The sequence below is a fragment of the Sturnus vulgaris genome, chromosome 2, assembly GCF_052056855.1.
Source record: "Sturnus vulgaris isolate bStuVul1 chromosome 2, bStuVul1.hap1, whole genome shotgun sequence".
Classification (NCBI taxonomy): Eukaryota; Metazoa; Chordata; class Aves; order Passeriformes; family Sturnidae; genus Sturnus; species Sturnus vulgaris.
The window spans coordinates 44,864,762-44,890,640 of NC_142244.1; the positions used below are offsets into that span (position 1 = coordinate 44,864,762).

General features: G+C 39.1%; 1 long non-coding RNA gene across 1 annotated transcript; it reads left to right on the forward strand.

Moving 5' to 3' along the window:
- The first annotated feature begins 2,510 nt into the window (after positions 1 to 2,510).
- Positions 2,511 to 25,879, forward strand: LOC148224756 (uncharacterized). Its single transcript, XR_015801950.1, has 3 exons — positions 2,511 to 2,572; positions 12,568 to 12,631; positions 25,638 to 25,879. It is a non-coding gene; the product is annotated as an uncharacterized LOC148224756 (long non-coding RNA).

The following is a 25,879-nucleotide window of genomic DNA, read 5'->3' on the forward strand; positions in this document are numbered from 1 at the left end:
ATTTCTAGCTTCTTAAGGCCTGGAGCTGTCTCAGGAGAGGGCATCCCATCACCCAAAGGCCACCTGGCTTTGGGAGGGCGAGGAGTACTCTGCTACTCTACAGCAGTAATGGGTATCCCATAGGTCTTTCCATATGTCATGGACTTGGGATGAAGCTCTTAACCTAGAGTCACTTCAGCGGTCACTAAAATGTTTGCCCTGAGATGCAGGAATTTCCCTTGACTCCAGCTTGATTGAGAGGAAGAGCAGGAGCACAACATGTAGCAGGGTGGGATAGACTCTGACTCAGCTTAGCTGGCTCAAGTCCTCGTCCTTCCTTTCATTAGCAAGAGAATTAATCTGGCACACATCTTTTGGAAACTTCTTTCCTTTACACTGGTCTACTGTGTGAGGTAATGTTATGGGAGCAAACATCCAGCCAGGAGGCTTGGACTTCTTGCCTCCTCACAGGGCTTTGCTGGGGCAGGTAACCCCCATGGCACCTTGTGCTTCTTCCACTGTTGTGCAATTGAACACATTATTCACATAGATAATTCCAGATTTTTCTGCTTGAATGATGTAAGGCCTTAGCCTAGTCATGTAGTGTTGATGTGCTATACTCGTAGTCAAACAGCCTCATTTTTGAATGATTGATACAACTAAGCCTGAGACAACCTGTCAGCATGGTCCTCTTGGCAGAACGTGGCTTTACAAACAGAGAGGCAAGTAAGGCAATGACTGCCATATGACATAGGGTTCCTGCTGAAATCAGTCTCTGGACGATTGGTTTCATGGTCCTTCCAATGGAGTTGCTTGTTTAAAGTCCAAAGAAAGCAGCAATACTGAGAGCACAAACTGGATAATTGCTTAGAGTAAAATCTTGTTCCTATTTCCAGCAGTATAAAACCACCAACCTTACTAACTTTTCCAGCAACAACCTCCAGATTTTAGGGGGGGGTTGATACCACTGGGTTTTTAAATTTATTTTGTCATTTTGTTTTTTCTTTTGCATATCACAGAGATGATCTCAAGAATTCACATCTTACATCACTCAAGTTGACCAGTGCTCAAAGTCTGGCTACATGGAACCTTTACCACCCAGACTGCTAACCTGCATAGTCTGTGATCCATTGAAGAATCTGTCTTCATTTACCAACTCCGTATTTTCAGTTTGTACAGAATCTGTGTACTTTCAATTTCACTTGTTTTCCTCCAGTAGTTCCAACCACACAGAAGAATGTGAATATATAGAGAAATGAACTGAAAAGAACTTAAATTTTCCTATGGAGATAAGTTTCCTGAAAATAGGGTATGGTGGGTTGACTCTGACTGACTGTCAGGTGCCCACCAAAATGCTCTCTAACTCCTTCTCCTCAAAGGGGAGGAAAATCAGATGAAAAACTCTTGAGTCAAGATAAATGCAGCTTAATAGGAAAAACCAAGCTCTGTATTCATAGGCAAAGGATAACAAAAATAGTTATTCTCTACTTGCCATCAGCAGTGTCCAGACATTTTTTGGGAAGCAGGGCCTTGTTATGCATAGTGATTTCTTTGGGAGACAAACATCTTCATAATGAATGTCCCCCCCTCCTCCTCTTTTGTCATAACTTTTATTGCTGAGTGCAACATCATGAGGTGTGGAATATTCCCTTGGTCCGTTTTTTTAGCAGCAGCCAAAACACTGGTGCACTATCAATGGCTTCCAGCTACAAAGCACAGGGCTATGAAGGATGCTATGGGGACAGCTAACTCCATGCCAGCCAGACCCAATACAGGTGGATCTAAAAATGATTATCTTCCCCAAAAATAATCACAGTTTTTCATGGAGACCTCATGGAGTGTAGTGAACATGATGAACACAGAATTGTAATCCTCATGATAAACTGGAGTGATACTTTATGCTTCAGAGAGATTTTATATACCCGAAAATCATAGTACAGAAGAGAGATGTTTGCTAGCTATTTCCTCCTTCTTTGCTTTGAGGCTGTCTGCTAACACAATGGAGCAGAATGTTGTTCCCTAACATGGATACCCATCTTGAGATGGGTTCCAATTGAGAGACTCTAGGGTTTCTGATGCCTCTTCACAGGTCCAGCAGGTGTTCTGAGGCAATAATGTAGGGCATACTGGCAGCGTTTGGAAGCCACAGTGCATTAGAGTAACTCAGATGATGATCAGGCCTATATTTAGCATTTGAAGCACTTCCCTCTTGGTTTCAGATCCATTTGAAATATGGGAAATTACATTTTCCGTAAGTATAAAGTGTGGTGAAAATCTTTAAGTCAAATGAAGCTTTTATCTATTAACGATCACTCGTTGACGTACAAAGTTACACCTCATTGCGCAGAATGTGTCTTTTTATTATTTTTTGCTATCAATGCATTGGAAATGCTGCGGCTTCCTGTCCCAGTGCATGTGCAGTCTAATACAAACAGGAATGTCTATTGAGCATGACTCCTAAGGAAATCTGTGTTTGTAGTTTTGGGATAAAAAGGCACTACGCAAGCTGAAAAGAGCTGATATCCTGAGCAAGGAAACACACCGCACCGTGAGACTTTGGATTCAGTTCTTGACCGTGCCTCTGGGGACAATGGTAAGGCTTTGTGGAGGAGTGCAGAGCCACCTGCAAGCTCCCTTTTCGATGTCTGGTTTCTGGTTTATCTGATACCAAGGCTGGCCCTTACACAGGTCTGTACAGCCCGACTTCAGTCCCTCCTCGCTCAGCAGTGCCAGCAGCCGCAGTGACGCGAGTGCTTTCTGACAGAGGGACAGAGGGTTGTCCTGGCCTTGACTTTCTGTCTGATATTAACAGCCAGAGCACGGTGTGGGACAGGCTGGGCTGGCACTGAGCCACACAAGTCCCTCTGCTCTTGGCTATCCACCAGCAGAGAGCTGTTGTGCTCTCTTGGCACGGTGAGACAGCTTCCATGGCAGTGTACTCTCCCATAGGATGAGTGGAGATTATTTACTGAGTTCCTTCTGAATTCCTGGTTTTTAATGGAACAATATGTCAGGCATTTCAGTGAGTTAATGTCCTTCCTCATGAAAGCAAAGTACTTGCTTGCTGGTAAACAGAGTCATGTCATACTTGCTATTATAAAATGATGAGCTGATCAAATTACAATGTCAGGAACTTCTTTCTGTGATATAACTCACTGTGGAATTGCTTGGGGAACAGTCAAGTCAGTACACTTATTTTCCTCAAAAATACTTCGAGAAATTAAAGTTTTCCACTTGGTGGGGAATTCAGGGATGTTATTACAAAAAAAAAATTAAAAACTGTATTCATAGCACTTTTAATATTGCATTACTTGAAAACATTGCAAAATATCTACAAGATTAAGGAAATATTCTGCAAAGTGTCTGATTTTCTTCCTGCTTCAGTTTTATGCATTTCAAAAGGAAAGGATAGAAAAGAGAAGATGAGGATGAAATGTGAATTACAGATGGAAAGGAAATTGTCCCAAATGAATGCTGTTACATCAAAAATCTTGATGAGAACTAAGCTTCCTAGGAGGAACCAAGAATCCATCATTAGTTTAATTAAAATGTTTTATGTCTGACTAAAACTTTTCTTGGTTCATTTACAATATTGCTAACCTGTTAACAGTAAGGGCTGATGTATACAAACTTTCCCGTGCTGTTCTGCTCACCCATCCTTTCCCCTTCTCTTGCCACAGCCCTCTCAAGAGAACAGTGGAGGTTTTCAAGAGGTGATCTGTGTCCCAAGTTGTTTGCAAGGAGGAGTGTGACACTGGCATTCCTCAGCCTGTGTCTTGAATCTGCTTGAATTATCTTTATATGCTGTCTAAACTAAAATGTTGCTTTCTTTATCTCTAGTAATTTCCAATTTCATATTTTGCTTGCTTTTCTCTTCTGTTTTATTATCCTTTAAAAACATTTTATTGGACATACATGGCTGCACTCCTACAGTGCCAAGTAATTGGCTACTACTATTTGTGTTTGCAGTCCTGAGGTTTTGGGTGTCTGTTGCTATCGTACACTGCATTTTTACTATAGGATTCTATTCTAGACAGCTCACCCCACCCAGAATAAGTACTTGTTATCATTTCCTATTAGTTAGCAGTAGGTATTCATTGCACTGCACCATTGCACACAGCTAAACTAAAGCTAAGACAATTTGAGACATAGCTGTATGACCTCCAGACAATTGCTGGCACAGCTGTGGCATGCTAAAATCAGTTCAGGACAAGAGTTCCAGAGAATTTGTACTGCTGGGTTCATACAAAGTCTGTGGCCTCTTACCAGTAATGGCAAACTCATTTTTACTCAGCTACAGGACACAAATTTTGGTTAGGAAGTTCGTATGAAGGGGTTCTGAAAGTCAAGGATTTTTCTGAAGTACTGTTTATAGAAACATTAAATGAGTCAAATAAGTATACAATAATTCATGAAAGAAACCTATAAACCTTGAAATTGTGTAAATATACAGAGCTTTAATAAATTTCTTCCTGTAAGGTTTAAATATTAAGAAACATTTATGGGTGCCCTGCTTAAGAAAGGCCTAATCTTGTCCAAGCTTCAGCTGTTAAGTCAAAGAGAGTATCTCATTACAACTGCTGATTGGAATTTTATGGTCTAATCACTGACAGAAAACTTCATTATTACAAGTGTATTAAGTGAGTGTATTAATTGTCTTTCTCTTGACAAACTAAATTTAACCTTTAACCTAAATTTTAATTTGATTGGTTATCTAGACAATTTAATTTAATTTTGTGGTTTGTTCTAGATGTGTGAGCACCGTTTGCCACACACTAATATTTCTTTTGACTCTGCTTCTTTTGTCATCCTTTTTTCCTCTTTTGAGGATGTGATAGGACATAGTTTTCATGGTTTATCTAAACTTAGACAGACATATTAGCATTTCCATATCACCTTTACCATGCTTCATATACATTTTATGCTTTTTGTGCTAACAGCAGTCTTTGACTCTCTGTTCGGTAGAATTTGGATTTCTGAGATATTGAATCAGGATTGCAAAGTGTTCAATATTTGTGCCAATGAGCATGGAAACCATAAAACAGTAAAAGCTCTGCAAGTCCTTGAATATCTAATAAAATAGGATGCCTTAACCTGAGAAAGTCTTGCCAATCTGATGCTCTTGAGTCCAAAATGAGTCTCCCACACAGGGGCACCTCGCCTAGGACATACACTTATCAATTAAGTGCTCATTGAGCTACCCTGAGTAAATAACTCAGTATCCAGAGTCCACCTGGCAGCTTCAAGATTCTGAAATGGTGGGTTTGCAGGTGGATTTATTTTCAAATATACACGTATAAAAATGTCAGCAGAGACAACATTCTTCTGAGGTGTCAGGAGACCTCTAGGAAGGTTCTTTATGTAAAGGCAACTCTGTTTTTTGAAAGGGTATTGGGAAATTACATTTTAATGGATCTGTATTGTCCCAGTTTTCTTGTTTCTATGAGACCTTTGGGAACATTTCTTCAGAGTGTAATTGTCCTTAAGCTTTTATGAATTGTTGCAAGAGACTATCAAGTAAAACTACAACAGTTTTAAACAACATGAGAAACTTTACTGAGCAAAGTTGCTTGCTGTGATAAATGTGACCCTTGTAAAAGCCCTGTTCTAAGACTGGTTGGTTGATCCCTTTCAGAATAATTGCTTGACTTCTGTGATGGGGAGAGACCATGGTTGAAGATTCATAGTGTTATCTGATGTAATTTTTTTAAAAAATATACCAGTTGTATTTAATGACTTTGAGCAGATTCTTGAAAGTTTTCAAAGGTGGAGATTTATAGTACAATAAAATCACTCATGGATGAGCCTGTACCAAGCACAGGTAAAATGATTTGTCTCAGAAACGTTTTAAAGTTTTCATGTCAATATGTCTTGTGTTGGTTGGATGAATCTGAGTGAATAATTAGTGTGCCTTCTATTTGATGACCTGCATTGCTATACACACTTGGCTTGTACATGTTACTGTTCTGCTTAGGAGTCTAATGGCTTGCTACAAAACAATGACCGGAACATTATAAAGATAAAAATGTTTGGATTTCTCCACACATGTATACAGATATAGCCCTTTATAGACTTGAGCAGTAGTCTGCATGTCTGTCCATTTTCAGTGTTAAATTACTTGCATAATTACACTACCTGCCCTATCTATGCTAATTTTTGATTTTGACCTGTCCATTACAAGTTGTTCTATTTCTAAGGACATATCAGTTCATATAGAAAAATGAGGTTGCATAAGATGAACTTGAAAAACTGGAGTGCATTTTAAATGGGCCATTGTCTTTGGCTGAGGAGAGTGTGCTGGTATTGAGCAGACCACAGTAAAGGAACAGTCTTGATTTTCTTCTTAATGTTAAAATACTTTACAGCAGCACTAGTGAATAAGTTTTTATCACTTTTATCTAGCTAAATAAAGAGCTCCACTACATCTTACTCAATAATGATCCATCATGGAGCACTGAAGTGCATCTTTCAATGGTGCTTGATCATCTTATACAGAATATAGATATAATCATAGAAATATAGAATTGCAGAATGGTTTGGGTTGGAAGGTGGCATAGTTCCAACCTTCCTACCCTGGACAGAGACATCTCCAACTAGGTCAGGTTGCTCAGAACCCTGCCCAACCTGAACTCGAGTGTTTCCAGGGATGGGGCACCCACAATCTCTATGGACAATCTGTTCCAGTGTTCCACCAACCTTATTGCAAAAAACTTCTTCCTTATATCTACCCTCCTCTAGTTTAAAGTCATTACTGTCATGTCCCACCCCTAAGTGGAAGGGAACATTCAAGATTTATAAATGCTTGTGATTGAAAAGGACAGGCAAAAGCCAGATCCAAAAAAGTTCAATTTTATTAGCAAACTACATGCTTAGCGTGGAAATTGATGTATGTTTTGCTCTTATTTTCTAAAAGTAAGAATAATGCAAAAAACAAAAGAAAAGAGAGGAGAAAAAGAGAGAGAAGGAGAGATAGATCAAATTTTGGCACAATGGAGAATAATAGGAGTAATAATTCTGTGAGGGGAGTGGATGCTGGTAGTGTGAGTTCTTTTGCATGAATTGTCACACTTCTGACTGTCTTTTTGATCAGAATAAGGGTGTGTGTAGTTTGTCTTCTAATAATAAAATGCACAGGGATATCTTCCTCTTATATCAAACCAACAGCAGCCTAGTCACTGACCAAACAAAATTACAAATGCTTTTTTAGATGTTAAGAATATGAATAGAAAATCATATGTAATGATAAAACAAATTGAAGACATTGAGGATCTGTGGTGATAAAAATGAGAAAGGAAACTGTGAAAAATTAAATGTAAATGTATTGGTATCATAATAATTGAATGAATTAATTGAAATGTTCTCCCAAATTCTATTAATAAAAATTATTTTTTTAATTAAATAACAAGGGGGTTTTGGTTTCTTTTGGGTTTCTGCACCTAATTTCATCTCAACATGGTTCCCTCCTTACCTTCAAGGAAAAAAACAAACAAAAAACTGTCTTAGAAATTCAATTTTGCATTACCTCTCATAGTAAGTGCTTCAACGTGCCTTGTGCTTCAGAGGAAGTGTTAAATACTTCATTTATAAACAAATGTAGAAACAATAAATGGCCTTATTTAACATAAGCTGCAATATATTATCTTTATCCTTTAGGTGGATAGTAAATCCAGCTAGCATAACCAAAGAGTGCAAGTCCTACCCGGGGTTCTGCAAGAGCCCTAGGAATGAAACACAGAAGAATGGCACTGTTTTTCTCAGTGGCAGTGTCCTGTCCGTTCAGGGGAATTCTGTGTTGAAAGCTTCCTGCTAACAGATGAGTTAAACACTTTACATTGCTCAAGTATTAAATCACACAGCAGATGTTTGGCAGATTTGGCTGTGTTCTTTCCCCCACTTGCTCCTACTTGCCCAACAGTACGATAAGCAATAGTTAGGCTGAGCTATATTTTGAAATCAGGTTATCATATGATTTGCAGCTACTCTGAAAAAATATATTTTGAAATTCATGAATTTGAAGAAAATCTGTAATTATTAATGCTATTCCTATAAGGGAAGGTCAAATTTCTAGGAAAATACCAGATATTTTCCCCTGAAATTTTCATATTTGTCCTCATTTAATAGCAAAGCATAGCCATCTTCTTATTTAATACAGTTAACTGGACTGCAGTCCCCCAAAATGAAACTTGGAGCTAAAGTGTATGATGACTTGCATTTACTTACTGAGCTGAATGTTTATATTTGCTCTTTTTAAATGTAGTATTGTAAAAATCTCACACAGTTCAAGAGTGTTCCTGCTTCTATTTTTGTAAAGACCTGAGAAACACTTTAATCTCTTCAAGATCTACTGACCCTTTTACAAATTTTGGATATCATGCTGCTAGTTTTATTTTTTTTCAAAGATCCGTGTGAAGCTTGCATATGAAGAGATCTTTGTTTATTTACATATTCTTCCAGTCAGTCTGCTGTAATGAAAGTATTTAATTAATTTAGAGCTTATCATTTGAGGTAAAAAGACAAACTGCTAACTGAAAAATTCGAGGTTTGCTAATTTTTTTCCACCTTATGAAGGAAACAAGAAGTTAGAAAGGTTGCAAAGTTATAATTTTAAAGATTTAAAGACCGTGTGACCTTATATTTTCAAAGTTGTTTAGACAACCAAGTGTCTGCTCAGTATAACTACATAATTGTATATAGGCATATCTAAGCACCTAACTATCTTGAAATTTTGGTCAAGGATAGCTTTGGACAAAATTTATTAAATTCTTTTAAAATTCTGCTGTTATTCAAGAACAGATACTGTAATAGTTTAAACTTATGTTCACATGCAATGGACATTCCAGGAAAAAAATTAAATTAATTTTAAGAAATGCAACAGTTCCTTCTTAGTTGTTTTCAGTTCAAATTTAGCTTTCTGCATAATGCAGTCTGAAATAACTCTCACAATGATTGTAAACAAGGAAGGTGCCATTCTTCAGTCTCTAAAATATTGACAGAAAAATAAAGTTTCTAATGATATATGCCAACATATACACTCTTTAAAATAAATATATATGAAGAGAATATACCATTTTACTCATCAAAAATGTCATATAAATTTGCACTAGGCTGTGAAGAAGTATTTTTAGAGGCTGTGCTGCAGAAGAAAACTGATTGAAATAATTTAGTTCAATTGACCTGAGTCAGTCTTCCATGAAAAAAACAGAAAACACCCTGAAAAAAACAGAAAACAGCTTCTTATAATTACCTCTAAATATTAAGCATGACCTAATATCTTATCCTTCTGTGTCTGAGAAAAAAAAGCAAAACAAAAAGCCCGAAACAACACAAGGCATTTAGTAGCATGTAGGAAATGGTTATACAGAGTACTTTGGTTCAATTCTCACACTGAAGATAAAGCTCTGACCACGTCTAGGACATGACTAAATTTTAAATGGCATTTTAGAATGGATATCTGGATTTTGGGGAGGCAGGGATTTTACTTTGTGATTCTGCAGCAAATCAAGCATTGATAAAGGGGCCTTTTCTCAATGCAATTAGTGTGTTTCATTCTCATTCTAACTGTTGTAACTTCGGTGCCTGTGAGAAGAAAGTATTTCTTTTTCCTTCACTTCTTCCTCTTCACTTGAAGGAAAATGGCAATGCCATATGCTAGTAAAATATGATGAGACACATTTCAATATGTTGAAAAATACATGAGACTTCAAGACTATTTCCAGATCCATTAATACATTACAGTTTTATTGCATAGTAATAATGGGATGAACATTACACAGGCAGGCAAGAGTGGCTATTTCTTGCGAAAATGAAAAGGTGTGTGGTTTGTTCAATACCTGTGCTCCTTTTTCTGGAGAAAAATTTTGTCTGAAGATCTCCAGCATGGATTATAACCTAATCTTATTTTAAATACCCTAAAAATCCAACACAAATGAAATCAATTAGGGTAATGGGTTATTAATTAGAACAAGATTCAGCTTTTACCAAGCCAGATCTGCATATAAAGACCATACTTGCTTTCCTCCCTCTGCAAGAAGTTTTGGGTCCATAGGGGGTGAAAATGTGCACATAATATGCTTGTGCTGTTTTCTTTAAAAGTGCCCTTAAAGGCTGATGCGCTTCATAAGTTTCCCCAAAGTATTGAATATTGATGTTCAGCTCAGACTGGGACTTATTATGCTGAACATCAATTTGCCAGATCCTATTATAGTAAAAACCTTGAGATAATGTTTAATGGCATGAACTGAGAATGCTGTAGTGGAGTTAAATGAAATGTGCCTGGAGAACATAAGTGATTCAGGAAGAATCTTGAAATTTTTAGTCTTGCACACAGTTTCCTAGAAGTGCGTTTATAAGGAACACTTTGTCTCTTTCAGCAATGAAAAAAAAAAAAAAAGGAAAAAAATAATATCAAAATGAAACTACTATTTTTAGCTTGAGACACTTATTTTCTCCAAAAGGGAAAATGTACAATGAGTCATTCCTGCAGCTGGTGCTAAAGCTGGGTTAGTCACATGCCTGTGAACTTCTTAACATGAGTACAAACACCAAAAGCTTTCTGAAGGAACTGAAACCAGAAGTTCACAAAAGATATGGCAGTCCATGAGTAAACACTGTCATCTTTTCAAGTCACCTCCACCTTACCATCTTTCATAACTGTCTATGCTTTTAGCCAGTGCTTCCTGCTTCTGTAGCATTAGCTGTGCATTTCATCAAGCTGAATTAAGACTGGCTTACAAAAAATATCTTTAAGTAGTTCTTATGTCTTATCCTGTAAAGTCTCTGATCCCAGCAAGTAAGGCAGTGTTCAACTTTTCTGCACATCTTCAATGTGAAGAAGTTCTCTCTGGCATTACACTGCTAAGATATTTTTCTTTTTCAAGTTTGGAAATTCAGTTGGTCTTCTAATGAGCTCAGGAAGCTGCAGGCATTGAGGATTACTCCTTAGATTGCTCCTTCCAGACTACTCATAAAGCTAAGAGAAGAAGACAGATTACAAAGAGCAAATAGCTGCTTACTGTGCACAGCTGGCAGTCACCTGACAGTGAGTCAAATTGTCATAGAGTTATAGAATCATAGGATAGTTTGGGTTGGAAGAGACCTTAAAGATCATCTAGTTCCAATCCCTGCCATGGGCAGGGGCACTTTTCACTAGACCACATTGATCAGAGCTGCATTCAGCTTGGCCCCAAATACTTCCAGGGATGGGGCATCCACAACTTGGCCAACCTGTTCCAGTGCCACACCACCCCCACAGAATTTTTTCCTAATATCTAAACTAAATCTAACATCTTTCAGTTCAAAGCCCTTACCCTTTCTCCTGTCACTACAGGCTTTTGCAAAAAGTCCCTCTCCAGCTCCCTCATGAGATACTGAAAGGCCACTATAATGTGTCTCCCCAAAACCTTCTCTTCTCCAGGCTAAATAGTTCCAGCTCTCTCAGCCCGTCTTCATGGGGTATATGCTCCATCCCTCTGATCATTTTCATGGCCTCCTCTGGACCCACTCCAGCAGATCCACACCCTACTTATGTTGAGGGGAACCAAAGTGGAATGCAGTGCTGCAGGTGGGGTCTCATGAGAGCAGGGTAGAGGGGGATAATCACCTCTCTCGACCTGCTGGCCAGTCTGCTTCTGATGCAGCCTAGGGTATGTCCTTCCAGCCAAATGGCCTGTAATAAAACACAATTGTTGGATATTAAGTGAGACTTTTCAGCTCACACCAATAGCTTTGCCAGCGCTTCTTGCATGTAACCTATGCTCCATGGTCTGCCAGGAAAGATCACAATTTGTATCACACTGCCTCAGATTAAGTGATGTGGGGCAGCCTGACCCACAGCAAATAGCCCTGAGTACTGTCACATGTGCTGTAAGCTGGAAATGCTGGCATCTAAACACACTGTTGACCAGGTCCTAGTTACATATAATAGCAAGCACAGGAAACTGAACAGTTGGTAATGTTTATTTAAAACATTGAAATTGCTGTAAATGATGATAAATTGCAGCCAGGCAATGATGTGTGATGTCTAAGTGACCCTGCCCCACAGAAAAAAACCACCATGAAATCATTGGGGATATGACTCTAATTCTAGCAATAAGAGGAGTAGTTGTTGAAAGCACTGAAAATGGTCATCTGGACTATCCTTTAGGCAGTTCTAAAAGGGAAAAAAATAACAGCCTAATATTCATTGTTTGCAATTGTTTCACACCTTCATTTGAGTACATTTTGTTATTTCTATTAGGAAGAGTCCAAAAAGACCTAGTTTGTTACAGCTGTGGAGGGGAGTGAAGCACTAAACTAAATTAATTATATGTCAACATGAAAGAAAATTTCATCACTATTTTACTCTAGTCATCCATGTTTTCTCAGGGCTTTATCTTAATGATGTGAAAGTTTTAACTTGAAAAGTTTTATTATACTTTTTAGTAAAAACAGTGGAGAGACTTTTGTGCATGAATTTATATTCCAACTTTAGTCTGCTTGAATTCAAGCTATTGTCATCAACTTCTTTTGAATGTTCACAGGTTTCAGCTGATCCAACTGTAAGGTTCAACAAGATCTTAATCTCTTTTTTTGTTTTGGGTTTTTTTTGAGGAAACTCCGTTGTAAGAATCTAGATGCAGAAGAGTTGGTGAGATGTTTATATTCCAATACTTAGGTAAGAATCACTGAAATAATTCTTTACATACATTTCAGACATCATTCATATATTCCCTTTTCTATAGAAACTGAGAAACTTCATTCTACTCGTTACGGGGACGGTGTCCACTTGACAGGTGGTAACTTGTTCAGACTTTTACAGGTATTAGTGGGTGACATGTCAGAGTCTGGAACCTCTGACTGTCTCTTAGATTTGGCAGTGGCAAAAACAGTGTTTCTGAGTTGGCCAGAAACCTGTCAAGCTTAGGCATGTTGTTTTATTGCACTGTTTCAAAACCATACTCTTTCTCCCACCATATTTTCCCATTTCCTATACAAACACCACTCCAGTGAGGAAACTTCAATTAATATTATAATGTTACATTTCTGCATCTTAATTATCTTCAATAACACCTTCCAGGTTTATGTTAAGCTATTTGGGTACTGAGGAAGAGGTATTAGGAATGTGTTCATGGTTGTCATTGGTTCTAATCTATTTAGGAAATATCATAGAATCATAGAATGGTTTGGGTCAGAAGGGACCTTAAAGACCACCTGGCTTCAAGGCCCCTGCCCTGGACAGGGGCACATTCCACTAGATCAGATTCCACGAAAACCCCATGATAGGATTTCCTATAGTACTAGAAATGGGCAGACATTTAGTTATATAAAAATATGTGTTCTTTTCATGTATATAATTTTGAAATGCAATTCACCTTTGATCTGTACTACAGGCCATCTGTACAGATTAAGTGCAGAGCTGATATATCAGTGTCCAGGTAATTGTTAGCCTTCAACGTGCAATCCTGTTTGCTTATTGTAACAGTTTTACACTATCTAATACTAATCAGACAAAAAAACACTCCAGAATGTGTGTGAAATCAAGGATTGTATGAGATAGTAGTGTGATCTGTTGGACAATTGTTAACAGTAGTTTTCATACTGGATTCACCTTTTGTCTGCTTTTGCTGTTTGTTGACTATTTATCTAATATCAGTTCAAGCAGAATGGGTTTGTGACACTGTAAATTCTTTGAAATGAGCCATTGCCAGCTGAGGATTCCAGCAACGCCAGATTGCTATTGCTCTAACACAGCCTATCAACACAGACCCAGCTTTACCAACATGCAGGACCCTGTATTGTCGTGTATTTATCTTGGCTGCCACCTAAGCCCCTACACTGCTGCTTGACCACTGACTGCCCATGCTGCCCCATGCTGCCCCCATGGCTTGGGGGAGACAGCAGGAAGAACAAAAATGAGAAAACTTGTAGGTCAAGATAAGGACAATTCATAAATGAAGGAAAGAGAAAGCCAAAACAACACACAATAACTTGTGCACACACAATCATTCACCACTTCCCACAAGACCAATGCTCAGCCAGATTCTGAGCAACAGCTAGGGTGGAAGACAAGCTCTACACATCTTTTTTTATTTACTGCTGATCGTGACATCATTTGGTGTGAAATATCCCTTTGAACAATTTGGGTCAGCTGTCCCAGCTTTGTTCATTCTCAAATTCTTGGCCACCCCTAACCTTATTGCCTGTGGGGACAAAATGGCAGAGAAGGCCTTATTGCTGAGTAAGCCCTGATCAGCAACAGCCAAAGCACTGGTGTATAAACCACAGAACCATATGGGCCATTATAAAGATAATTAACTCCTTCTCAGCAGATCTAGTGCTGAGATCTAGTGTGCTTAGTGCCCAACCTAAAGGAAAATAGAGTTAAGTCTATAGACTTAGGTTCAGTTGAATGGACTGCAGAACTTTATCTTACAAAAGGAAGTGCAGATGTTTGCTTGGATGACTCCAGTTTGCTACTTTCCTGCTAATTATGTAGGCAACAGCTGATCAGAGTGCTTCCTGGCAGGCTCCTCTTATGGAGAATGTGTCCTGGAGAGTAGGAGAGAGCCAGCAGGAACTGGTTTGTGTCCACACGTGGTGAGGTTAGGAAACAGCTGGGTTATGCAATTGGTTCTGGGAATTAAAAAACATTTCAAAGTTTTGCAGTACAAATGTAGTCCGAAAAAAACCACTTATTTCATCTAGGACTGGCAGTGAGTCAGCACAGATCCTGTGCTGGACTCAGATCTGGAGGACAATCTCATCCACAAGCAGAACTTGAGTGGGATGCCTTCATTCATGAGGCATTTAACCACCCAAATACTTTCAATGACTTAAATTTGGGTATTAATGCTAGCCTCTAGTTGTAGCAAAATGTAGTTCTAGGTTTGTAAATGGGGAAAGGAAAAGGAGATTCACAGTCTTGAAGAGTCAGAGTAGTATGCTTAGACCTTGTCAAATACCTTCTCTTATAGCTAGACACAGCAGCACCTTTCATCAGCAGTTCTGCAGGTCTGTATTCCCTTGCATTGACTTTCATTTCAAGAAGGATGAGCTGCTCCTGCAGCAGCTGTTGTGAATGTGAGGGTGTGCAGTGCATTCTGCTAACAGGAGAGGAATTGTATATTACTGGAAGTCATGGAGGAGCTCCCTTTCATCCCTGTGCACAATTTCTGCACAGCAGTGGACAGAAAATCATGTTTTGTTTTCATCAAAACACTGCATGGTTTCCTGAATTGTTTCTTACATGCACCATCTGAATGCAAATCACAGCTCTGTTCATTATGGGTACTATAAAACAGCAGAAAGGCTTGAAATTTATAACTGACTGAATCTGCTATAAATGATGTGTGCTTTATTGCCTTTTAATGCACAGTTGCTGCAGTAAAGTTTGCAGTCTTGTTATTTTATAGGATTTTACTATGCATATTAGAACAGCATGCTCACACTGGCATAGTTAAAAGTTGCAGTTTCCATTACAAACCTGTTTCCAGTCATAAAGACTCCCTGATCTAACAGTGCATGAATTTTAGATCTGCACTTTTTCCTTGGAAGCATCCAGATTGGATAATTCCAAATAATTTATGCATGAATGCCAGAGACTTGGGCATTTGTTGGAATTTGGATTAATTTTTGATCTTGCATTTAAAAATGCAAGTGTTTTTAATCTAAGCCAGGAAAACAGTTGTTTACAGAAGCAGTTCCAGTTTAGTTAAGTGAACTCTTTTTCACTCTGTTTTCAAGGACAAAAACAGGGGGTGAACATGACCTAAAGTCATAATGACCTGATGTAGACCTGTATCATTGAGTGAATGGTTGTTCAGTGGATCTTCTGCCTTACTGAAGAGTACAGAATCAGCTATATTATGACCTGAGGTCCAGGTAGACTTCAATTTCCTAATTTCCAAAAATTAGGGCTTCATGAATGTTTAATCAGGAAGAAAACCAGATAATATTTTTTAATAAATATGCTGCATTCATGTTACATTTTTCCTCTGGGGACTTCAATGCACTATACAAAGAAGGTTAAGAAAAGATGCATATAGACTGTTGGTTAGTTAGTGGGCAGTGTTGGATTTTAGGGTAGCTTCTCTGCTTGGGTTGTTTGGTTTTGCTTTACTTTCCTACCTCAAACTCTTTGAAAGTAGTTTTTAAAGTCAGAATTTCTTAAACAGTAAATCTAAATGTAGCTCTAGAAGACTACAGAGATGGGCATCTGTGCCCCATTAGTAAAAATCTGTGGAAAGTGTGTTGGGAACAGAATAGGATGGGGCAAATGTGGAGGTCCATGCTCTAAGACCTGTTCAAATTCATGAACTCTCTTGGAAAGTCAAAGAGAAACCCTCACTCTTCTTGGATGTGTGATGTTTAAAGGTATGGGATATTTTTGGGCTAACTGGAGCTCTCACAGAGTGATTTCTGTTGGCAATCTGCTGAAGTTAGAGGTTCACCAGAGGCAGCATCAAAAATGGGGCATAATGTTCCACTAAGATGACAACTGAGGGTAAAAATGGAAAATAAGTAACTTGATATACTTGTCCATGAAGTCACATATTAATTGACTGAGTGGAAACTAATGTGTTCACCTGCAGCATCTTTCCAAAATGCTACTGACTCTTAAGGAAGAAAAATCAGGGGTTGGTGCATGTGCCAAAACAATTCTTTGGGCATCTCTGTTCACATGTATTTATAGATGGTGGAAAGGATTTACCTATAAAAATATCTGCTATGAGAATATTTCAGGCAAAAATGAGGCACAAGTCACATTCCCTGTGCGTGCTGCTGAACTGCTGTGTCACAGCAGACACCTCTACTTTCTTTGCAAAAAAACCTGGAAACAACACAGAGAGGCAACATTTCATTGCTCAAATGGCAGTGGGACATATGGAGGCATAAGAATTCCAATAAACTCACATCAAAGTCCTTGTTTTGATGTTTAGTTGGCCAAATGTTTCCTGAGCTAAGGCAGGGGTGGCACAGCCTTTGCAGATCTTCACCCTCGTGCAGAGCCTGTGTGCTGATGTGCAAGGTGATCCTTCATGTCCATCCTCACCCTGAACCCGTGAGTGATCATTAGAAAGGACATATTTTGTTTGACAAGAAAATCCTTTTCATTTTCTTCTGTGTAAGTCAGATTCCCTTGGACTTCCCCTTGAGTTGCAGCATTTCTGGGAGCTGCTGACAGCCCCTGCGGCAGAGTTAAGCTGAGCTGAGGACAGCTGAAAAATCAGTTTCCATCTGCACAGGCTTTTTATTGCATTTAAACTTTGCTCTAAATACTTTTCCCTTTTGGAAGGATGAATTAAGCAATGCTTTGTAGTGACAGGAGCACCTTCAAAACAAGCATTTGCTGACAAAGACAAGTCTTTCAGCACCCACGTCACAGGGTGACCCGCAGAGGGAGGTGTGGGTAGTATCAAATCAGGCTGCAACTCATGTCCTGACTTAACCCCTTCTCCCAGCATTTCTTATCCACTGCTGGGAGGAGGTGGATCTAGCAAGCCTGCAGAAAACCCTGCACAGGGTTGGCAGTACTGGGGGGAGCAGAGCTGAGCGGGAGCCACCAACCCTTCTCCATGATGCCATTATCCCTGCTCCCCCAGAATCAAATGGAACCAGAAAACCATGCCCGCAGGGCACCAAGGGATGTGAACATTTTCCATTAGACATCTCTCACTATCAGGATGTGCAGAAAGAACCATTGCATTTTTCACTGTAAATTTTTTGTTCGTCTACCTACCCATCTGCTCTGTTTTTAATGGCACCTTCAGGAATCAAAGGTGGCACATGAGCCATGAGATTAGTGCAGTTACTTGTCCTTTCCAGTTGTTTTGCATATAACTTGATTAGGAGCAGTGACAGTCTTCATGGTGCTTGTGAGATCCATGTGGAACGTATTTTCCAGCTACTTCAGCTGTGACCTGACGATGACAATAACATCGTCACTGTAGCAGCAGTGCTATAGCCGTGAAGGTCTAAGGATGTAAACAGTACAGCGTCTGGGGAGAATGGTTACATCTTTTATCAGAGCTATTAGATTCAGCTAAAAGCACAGATAAGCTCCCAGGCATGCAAGACTCAATACCATATACTGACTTATCTCTATCTATGGGTAACTCTAATAAAAATGAAAAAGGAAGGCTCACTGTCCAACCTTTTTCTTTTCTGTCAGAGGTTAATGGTTCTAAAAGACACAGTAGTTTGGCTCTGACAGATGGCAAGCTAGAGAAAAAGAGCTGAGAATTAATGTGCTTTTTGCTGTACACTGTGGGGCAAACCCTCAGTGACTGCCACTCCCTGTCTGCACAAAAATCATAAGAGCTGGGGGTCCTGAACTTCCCTCCAGCACAACTCAGGTGGAAAGGTGGATCTGCTAACACAGCCTGAAAACAATGGTACTCTCCTTGATACTGATGCTTTGCAATCAGGTTCTGGAGATGTTAATGGACAAATCCGTGGCTCTGCTCTCCCACTGCCTACCTCAGGCTGTGTCATGGACAGGGAAAAGTTCTGTATTCTGTGAAAAGTTCTGTATTCTGCAGCCCAACAGACTCCAGCTTCAAGATGTGTCCACAGCTGTGATTTCTCAGCATGCATTTATTCAGTTGCCATCAGTTCTTCTGTGGCTCTTCCACATGACACTGGTGTGGTCCCACATGAAAATCCCAAGCTTAAATCCTGTATTTCATGAAAAAAAAATAAAAATTAAAGCCAACTAAACCCCATCGTGAATACAAAGTCTTGTGTGCACTTAATGCATTAGAAAGTATGATTTCATTTTTTAAGCTACGATATCTGTTTTTAAAGAAACAATGTAAAATGATGCTGTTGTATAAAAGCACTGCTTGGAAGTAAATCCTTCAGAGGTAAAATATCTCTTCCTGAAAGCACAAATGAGTTAAACTTACCTCTGTACCCAAGATAAATTACTGCAATGATTTAAAACTGCTCAGGAGCCACTTTGCCCATGGTGCTACTAAACCATCAATTACAGACAAGTCAGCATGGAGTGAATTTTTTTCCAAATTTGGAAAAAGGATGAAAAAATACCAAGGGAGTATTATCACAGTGACACGGGGAGAAAATGGAGTAAATTAAAAGTAACAAGGGCCATAGAATTTGTGAAGAGGAACTGCTCTGTAATGCCTGTGTTCTTACAGTACCCGAATTTTAGCCTACCTGAATGTAATCTTGCAATTCTAGTCTGACAGGACGTGCTTTTTTAAGAACATAAAATGAGATTAAAAGCTTGAGGAAAAATGTAGTGCTCAATCTGGGTGTAAGCAAAACCTTTAATCAGGGTGGGCAGCAGCACCTGCACTTAGGAGGGCTTTGGGGTACCATAAGACTCAGACTTTTGGTTCTTTGGGGTTTTTATTATTTCACTTTCCTAGACATCAGTGTTTTTTTAATTTGGCTTGGCTTTTCACACACACACACACACACACATATATATATATGTATTTAAATATAGAAACACATGCACATGTATATGTATATGTGTGCGTGTGTGTTTATGTATCTCTATATATTTGAATTCAGACATATTTTTGCATTGTTTTTTCTGAACTGTTGGCTTAAAACACGTTCTGTTGGACAATATCCCACAGTGAATATTGCCAAAGTGGAAAGGATCATTCCCATTTACTTCTGTGCTTGCCTACCACTTTTATTATGCTAAGTTAGAAATGACAAAGCAACTGCAGATGAGAGTTCAATAAATACAGGTACTGACTTCTTTGATAAAACAAAGTATAAAACTTTACTCAAGCTTTCTAGATAAACAGACTAAAATGCTAGCTCCAAACACCCCTCAATTTTGAGAAAAATCAGGTCTCAAATTGTCAGATCTAGTTTTAGATTTTCTAGAGCAGGAAGAAACATTTTAGGCTGGAAGGTTGCAAAGATTGTGGCTGCAGATTTGCAGAGCAGCTGAGACAGAAGCTTTCAGAATTTCCATTTAGGATTTTCCTTTATGCATTCTCCCTAATTGCTACTTTAGGTGCCTGACAGGGGTTTTTTTTGAGTTTCTGGCCATCAGGTATATCTGAAAAACTTACACAGTCCCTGTTCAGCCAAAAGAATTGCTGAAAAAGTTGCTGGTAAGAGTAGATTCTTATCTTTTCCATCAGTCAGTCATGGAAAAGAAAAATGTAATTTGTGGCAAGTTCGAGGCAGGAGGAATTATACTGTTTATCAAGTTTGGAATGCTTTTCATATTAAGTAATAATATAATTGAGGTAACATTTTCAATTATTTATGGGGCTATGCTATAAAGAGAGATTTAAAAAAAAAAGCAAGACATTTTACAAGACTGATTGTCTGGAAAAATACTTTCTAAATGTAAAGTTCATTAAGCTGTGGTAAAAGGTCCCATGAGTAGCAGTGGCCAGTTCTTTGGTAAAATAAAAGTAGTCTCAGCAAAGTATTGAGAAATACACTCTAGGGAACAATTTTACAGTGGCCAGAAAAATGGAGTAGGTGAACTAATAGGTCTTTTTCATCTCCGTGTTCTAAGAGTGTGGCTGGTTGAAGAAAATTTGTGTATTTAACCTCCATCTCACGAGTCTGAGAATGCTGTTACAAAATCTATGTAGCCATTAAAATGTATACAAAGGTATAATGGAATCTAAATTAAAATGGGAAAAAAGAAACCCCCAAAAGACCTAGGTAAAATATGTTTTTGTGTGCAATGTTAAAAGTCCTGGTCATCATATTACTTATATGGTAATTTCAAGAATCTTCTGGCATTTTGTGGGCGAGTCATTTCCAGCAGCCATTTAGAAATCTTTATTAACTAATAGCAATTCTCACTGCAACTGGCCTAAACCAGCACCTTTTTAATTCTCTGCTGTCTGTTCTAATTGGCACCTTTAGAGCTATGGACTGAACAGAAGCAAGTAGTTTAAATGTCACTCAGGTTTACACCTTCGTCAGGGCACCTCAGGTAACAAATTAACTGGTGTCTGAGCAAATTAGGTGATTCATTAGTGTGGACATGACTGCCTTGATTGTGATAAGAGTAAGAATGACCATCTTGTTTTTGTCTGGGATAAAGTTAATTTTATTCCTAGCATCATACCCCATCCCACCAGGAAGGAGGGTGGGTGTGCATAAGGATTTGGGAGGGGACACAGCTGGGACAGCTGACTACAACTGTCCAAAGGGATATTCCATACCATAGGTTGTCATGCTCAGCATAAAAAGCTGGAGGAAGCAGAAGGAAGCAGCAAGGACGTTCACAGTGGTGGAGTTTGTCTGCCAAAGTCACTGTTACATGTGATGAAGCCCTGGTTTCCTGGAGATGGCTGAATACCCTCCTGCTCATGAAAAGTGGTGAATTAATTCCTTGGCTTACTTTGCTTCTCTTGCCTATTAAAGAGGATGATTTCATTATTTTTCATTTCAACCCACAAGTTTTCCTGCTTTTTTCTTCTGGTTCTCTGCCCTGCTGGGTGGGAGGGTGTGAAGGAACATCTGGGTGGGACTGAGTTGCCAGCTGGGGTAAACCAGAACATTCTGACCTGCATATGTGCTGGTGTGAGTAGTTTTGAGTTTGCTAACATGTTAGCTTCCCCTTTTACAAGCACCCTCCTTCATCAAAGCTCCTCCACTGGGCTCTGTTCACAGCTGATGCCTTAAGTTAGCTGTGCAAAGGATCCCTGTGTTCATACTGCATGGCAATAGCTCAGCTGCAGAGATTATTGCCAGGGTACACCAGCAAGGCTTACTTACACCTGATACTCTTGTCCAAAGAAATTTGGAAAGGATGTGTTGAATGCCTTTGAGGCCCTCCCTGGCAGTATTGATTCCTTCAGTGTTTTCTGTAATGGAGCACAGGACTCTGTTGGGCAAGCATCTCAAGCAGACACCCGATTTTGGAGTCTGCATTTTGCATTGAGTCTCTGTGTCATCATGTCTCAGTTTCACCTCGACCTGTGTTCAGGTTGAGGGAAAGATGTGCCTTCCTGTCTGTAGACCATGCAGACAGAGCTGGGCTAGGCCAATCCTTCTGGTGGCTCCCCTGTGGGCACCAAAACTCAGCAGCTCAGGCAATTTCTGCTGCTGTCAGTGGCTCTGAGCAGTGCGAGTGGCAGGGTCCTTACCTTTCAGGTATAGGGTCCTGCAGGACTGCTCTCAGTGAAGCATAAGGAGAACCAGGAAGCACAACATACATATTCATAGAGGTTTGAGACTCTGGAGGGCTCCTGGGGTTGAGAGCAGCCAAACATCATTTCTGTGCTGATGTCAGCAATAGCTATCCAGTAACACAGGGAAATTGTTAACAACGAGACCAAGGAAAAGTTGATTTACCTGAGAGCTCAATCAGAGATGTTACACAGTTAAAAAATGATCCTCAACTTTCCTGAAACATTTATCATAGGGTAAACAGCTCAGCTTGCTCCTGCTACACCTTGCCAAAATGACACATGTGCCCAGATCAAGACCAAAACCTACAGTCATTCCTACAGGAAGCTCCATACCATGAAAAGCAGTGTGGAAAGTAGTATAACTGTAACACAAATAGTTGTAAAAAATATAGGTCCCCTCTGGGGAGAGAAGCCCTGATGAAGGAAGGCATTATGCATTGAAGATAGTGGGAATGAAGAAGATCTGGCCTGCAAGACCACCAACCCTATATGAGCGACAGTGGAAATTCACTAAATCCATTTCTGTTTGCCTTTGGCTTCTGTGCTTCAGTTGGAAAAAAATAATTAATTTTACATTATTATTATTCAGACTTCAGGACATTACAGGTTTGAGTACTTTGTGATTTACATTAGTGATAAACCTATGTGTTTACCATAGATCTGGACAAAAAAGGCTGTTTCCTAATACTCAGGGTCCTTTTTGTCATATTTTAAACTTGCAAGGAGATTCAAACGGAGATATTCCTTAACATTTTTAGGTTTCATTCTCAGCGTCAGGAAACTTCTGATGCTCATTTTGTGCTTACCTTTCTGTCACGCATCAGCAGGGAAACTCTGTCCTTCTTTATTTTACCTAAAGTACAAATCTAGCAACACTTCAATTCACATTTCAGTCTTATGACTAGTTTTTAGTTTTCAGTTTTTCCCATTTGTAAACTTGATCTCCGGCCTGAGGAATCAGTAGCAGGATACATTTCCTTTATACTGCAGTTCATTATGTCAACCATATTTGTGTATTTGTTCTATGTACTTGTTTCCAAAAGGACTCTAGTGGGTGTTTTTATTTTTAGAAGTAAACAGTGATAAATATTCCCATATGGAGAATAATAAAAAGGTTGCTTTAGTTGAACCTTAAGTTTGACTCACAAGGAAACAGTCTTTTTCCAAACTTTGAACTTCTAAAGTGAAAAATTAGAAGACAATTTAAGATAGTACCAAAGAAGATTTCCAAAGGCTGCTGTGTCTGCCAGACATCTAATTATCTACGATTTTCTCTGGGAAAACTTGAGATTCCTGTCTGGTCTTTAGTACCTCTAAAGATCTCTTCTTGCCCGGTCCTGTGCTGTACATACTACTGTGTGGAAATAATTCTGATTACACCAGAAGTGCTTTACTCAAGTCAGCCTGGATGCAGCTGCTTAAAAGGCACGTGGCTCTGAGGAGCCCTGCCTGCTAACACATTTCTGTGAAGCCTTAAAGGCAGGGATGAGTCCCACATGGAAACCCATATAATACAGAGCTCTGCTGTTTGAATACCAAAACCAGGTTATTACTTTGAGGAAGCAATGGAAATTGACACTACAGTGTGTCAGAGTAAGGTTAAGTGATCTAAAGACTGCAGACCTATTTAATTAAGTAAATAGACGATCAATCACAAAGAATAACAGTCTTAAATAATAGGTTTATAAGCCTTGCAATCTTGTTCCATGGATTCCAGTGCTGTCCTATTTTCATTATGCAGAATTGGAGATTTTCACTTAGGAATCAATTCTCTGCAGGACAGTACTTACATGCTCCTGGCAATTTAGGGAAAAACATGGCCAGATGCTCAGAATAGGTTTGATACTTCAAGTTAAGAGATAGATAGAGCACCACCAGTCCCAAGTATGCCAAGCTCATGGGTGATTTTGAGATTTAAGTTCCAGGAGGTAGCAAATATCGTCAGGAATTTACTTTGTATTCTGTATTCTGTAATTGCTTTATTCATATTTTCAGGCTTAAAGGTTGAAGTTTGCTTTATGTATTTTTAACCAAAAATACTGAGCTTCTGCTGTAATTGTGTAGCTCAGTTGAAATTAAAACACTAAACTGCAGAGCCTCTGAGATATGATCATGAGAGCTAGCAAGACACTGAGCTGCTAATAAATTGCAGAGAGGAGACACAACAATAAATTCAAGCTGATAGGAGCCATTTTTAATGGAGGTGCCTGAGATCTGATGCTAAATTCTGAAGTCTTCTACTGATTTATTGTAATTCGTGTACAGCCTACGATTACTTCTCCCTTGCATCCCATAATGATGCCACTGCTTCCATGGTTATGGTTATCCAGAGATCTGAGAAGGTGACTGGAGCTCCTCTGCCTACTGGTGTGTCCCACTGTTTCCTCTTGTGTGGGAATAAATATTAAATCACAAAACGGGACAGAAAAGAAATTGTAAATAATCAGACCTCAGACACACATCTGGTGGTCATAAGATGGCAGAAATTTTGCCCTGGGACCTTTGTTTACAAAAAGAACCAAAAATATGTGTTCATAATCCCTATTAGGCATTTGGGGTTTGTTTCGGTTTGGCTTTTTTATTTTTTTTAATCCAAAGAAGGGAAATTTCTATAAATTTTAGTTGGCCTTCTCTACTGTTTACCACTCTTAGCCTAGTATTAAAGAAACATTCTAATTCTAAACTGCTTTGCCAGGTCCTGCTCCAAGCAGCATTGGAGAAGTACTTTTGGTTTCTGTGTAAGCCATGGTACCAGACCTGTAATACTGCTGGTTTAGTCAAATAATATCTTAAACTTCCCATCTAGGTCTCTGAAACTCTTCCTTTTGCCTTCCAGTCTATGCCACATCTGCACTTCATCTCATGCTCCTTAAACTGTGGTTTGGTAAACCTCTTCCCTATTGCAAATTGAGTAGGAAAGCTTTCTTTCTGAGGGCCATGTGTCACTCCTATTACTGAAAGTAGGGGTGACATTTCAAAATGTATGACATGCTTCCTGGATAATTCTTGACTGGGCCACTTATATAAACAGTTGCTGCCTAACATAAGAAATTACAAAAATGGGTCCTTGTCCTTTCTGATATTTAAAAAGAAAGTCTGATAAAAGTGCATTTAAATCTCATCTCAATAACCACACAACGACTGCAACTCAAAATTCTTTTAAGTAAAGAGTTTTTTGCTAAATACAAAGCTGTTCAAATTATCAATCTATAAAACACTGGCTAACCCATTTTACTGTAAACTATTCAAATTGACTGTCCTATAAGTTCGCCAGTCCTCTCTGACATGGCTCACTTAATAGCTGTATGGGATAAGCAGTCTGTCCAGTAATACTTCAGGAAAAATTTCCCATTTTTTCTCCTAGGTCATAGCATGTTGGATGGGGGCAAGGTGGCGGTGGGGAAAGAAAAAGCTACTGACTGAAAACTATGCAATTTCAAAGTGTAAGAAATACAGTTCTCTAGGGACAAGAAGGGCAGTAGGGGCAGCTTCTGTTTAATCTAAGTTGACTTTTCTCTCTCTGTTTTACAGCACACCTGATCCTGAGAAAAGCTGAACTTTCATCTTCTCCTGTTCCTGGCAGAATTAGTGGAAGGTTTCCTGTTGTATTGTGAGTGATTGCGAGCTTCAACTGTGTTGCTCCAAATTAACTTAACTGGCACTGAAGACACTGCTGATCCCTGGTATCCTAGAAGGATTACATGGCTGTGCCCTCTTCATCTACTTTCTGTCCTGGACTAAGCCTCTGGTTTCATCTCTGAGTAAATATCTAA